We start from the raw sequence: 2975 nt of genomic DNA, 5'->3' as shown, positions 1-2975 counted from the left end.
GCTAATTCAGGTTTGTTTCCATGTTGGTGACAAATTTCAAGAATGAAGAGAAAGCAAGCCCCAGTGCTTAATTACTATTCAAACTTCTGCTTATGACACATGTGTCACTGTCTCACATTGGCCAGAGCAAGTCACATGGCCAAGTACAAGGTCAGTGCAGAGGAATTTTGCAAGGGAAGAGATATAGAGAGTCATGGAGACAAGAACAAATTAGTGGCAATTATCACACCAGTTAACCATAGCGTGGTTCTCTGAGGGTATGGCTGGCTGCATGTGCCTGTCTATCTTTCTACCTGTTTATTTACTTATCTACAAGTCAGTGGAATAAATGACTAAACTCAGCTCCTGCATTTAATGGCACAGCCACTGACCCATGATTGGCCATTTCCCTTAAGCTAAGTGTGTGATTTGAAAGAAATGGTGTGGCCAGAGCAGCGTGGTAGGCTGTGAGCTCTTTAGCTAGCACCTTATATGTTCTGAACTCTTCCCTTCTAATTCCCAAGGTATCTACTTGTTTTTAGTCTGGAAATACATGTGCTTTTGCTAGCCGCAGGGACAGACGGATCCTGAGGTGGCCTCCAGTGATTCCCACTTTTGAATTCATGCCTTGGGTAACCCCCTTGCCTGCGACTCGCTTTTAGCATGTAGACTATGGGGAAAAGGATGTCGTCCCTTTGGTTACACAACATTTTTTAAGACTGTCTTGCTAGCAGTCTTGTTTCCACTCTACCACTGGCCTTGATGTGTAAATTGCCCAAGAGAAAAAAAAGGGCCCTGTGGTAGGGGAGTATGGGTGACCTCTTTCTAGGAGCTAAGAAAAGTCTCTAGCTGACACCCAGCAAGGATCCTGGGCCAGCAGTTTGGAAGTTGATTCAGCCCCAGTCAAGTCTCCAGATGAAAATGAAGCCCAGGTGGACACCCTGAGTGTAGCCTGTGAGTGACCCTCTCGGGGGATCCAGTCAAGCTGCATCTGGACAAAGAAATTATAAGATTATAGAAGTGAGTTGTTTTAAACCACTGAGTTTTGGTAATTGATCAGACATCAATAGGAAACTAATACAACGGCAAATGTCTTCATCAGTTAACATCCACATGTCCACATTAAAAGAATGTTCAAAATGTTCAAAAGGCCTTGTTTTTCTTAAACTTATCCAAATAAAGCAACTGCTTTATGTTTTGTAATTAAATGGAACCGTATAATTTTCATGCTTTACACATTTTCCAGACTCAACGTATTTACATACAGTATACTTCAGATCAAGGTAAAAGTCCTATTTAACTAGCATTGGGAATAAAAAACTTAAAACAATTTGAAAATTATTGCTTCCTATGTTCAGCTCTTAGCCCTGACATGGTGTATATTGTTATAACCTTATTTTTTCCAAAATAGTAGGAAATAATCACTTTCATTTTTAGTGTATAAAGTGCTGTGAATTTACAATGGCTAATCAAGTTAAATATGTATTTAACCTGAAACTGTTTAAAGTATATGCAAAGTTCTTCATGTTTCATATCAAAAATGTGTTTTTCTTTTTTCCAAAGACGAAGTCAGTGAAACAAAGGACTAAAACCTGTTTTTGCTACTTGTAGGCCATAGGAAAAGAAAATTTTAATAATAAGAGCTCATATTTTAAGGTTCCTTACAGAAGAATATTTGATCATTTTAGCTTATACAAATAGATCAATTATAAGTAACAAGTTTTATCCTTTTGTATTACATAATTATTTTAAAAAACTTTTATTTATTTTCATTTTCGATAAATATAGGCTTATTTTATATTGTGTGAAATGAATATCATATGGTAAAAGATCATTTTGATGTGATTTTGGCATAGAAGTATCTATACTACTAAAATTAATGCTACAATGTTACTGTAAATGAGTTAGAAGTCCAGTGGAATTGCAAGGGAAATATTTGGAAGAAAAAGGCAACGGTATTATTAGGGTTATTATTATAAGTACTTCCAGTTATTTTCCTTCAACACTTTTTTTTTTAACTTTCTCTCCAACACTAACGTGACTATTGAAATGGAAGTTCAAAATCAAGTCGTTTCATGCCATATAGCAGGGTAGCGGAGGCAAAACAGATTTCTGTTCTCTTTCAGAGTTATTCTAAGGTGAAGGGTAGCATGAGTGAACAGAGGAAAAGTGCAGGGAATGACTATGTTAGAAATATGTGAGTAACATGCAAGATTCGTTTTTTATTTTTACTCAGCAGGTATAATTTTATTGTTAGTTTGTACAACAAGGCATTTTTCTTTTAAATGTGTGCAGTGTGGTGGCTTAAAATATGCATCAGTTCAGTTCAGTTCAGTCACTCAGTAGTGTCCGACTCTTTGCGACCCTATGGACTGCAGCATGCAAGGCCTCCCTGTCCATCACCAACCCCTTGAGTTTATTCAAACTCATGTCCATTGAGTTGGATATGCCATCCAACCATCTCATCCTCTGTCGTCCCCTTCCCCTCCCTCCTTCAATCTTTCCCAGAATCAGGATATTTTCAAATGAGTCAGCTCTTTGCATCAGGTGACCAGTATTGGCGTTTCAGCTTCAATATCAGTCCTTCCAATGAACACCCAGGACTGATCTCCTTTAGGATGGACTGGTTGGATCTCCTTGCAGTCCAAGGGACTCTCAAGAGTCTTCTCCAACACCACAGTTCAAAAGCATCAATTCTTCAGTGCTCAGCTTTCTTTATAGTCCAACTGTCACATCCATACATGACCACTGGGAAAAGCATAGCCTTGACCAGACGGAACTTTGTTGGCAAAGTAATTTCTCTGCTTCTTAATATACTGTCTATGTTGGTCATAACTTTCCTTCCAAGAAGTAAGCGTCTTTTAATTTCATGGCTGCAGCCACCATCTACAGTGATTTTGGAGCCCCCCAAAATAAAGTCTGACACTGTTTCCTCTGTTTCTCCATCTATTTACCATGAGGTGATGGGACCAGATGCCATGATCTTAGTTTTCGGA

The sequence above is a fragment of the Dama dama genome, chromosome 9, assembly GCF_033118175.1.
Source record: "Dama dama isolate Ldn47 chromosome 9, ASM3311817v1, whole genome shotgun sequence".
NCBI classification, from domain to species: domain Eukaryota; kingdom Metazoa; phylum Chordata; class Mammalia; order Artiodactyla; family Cervidae; genus Dama; species Dama dama.
The sequence above is the reverse complement of the archived record's forward strand: the minus strand, read 5'-3'. Positions refer to the sequence as shown.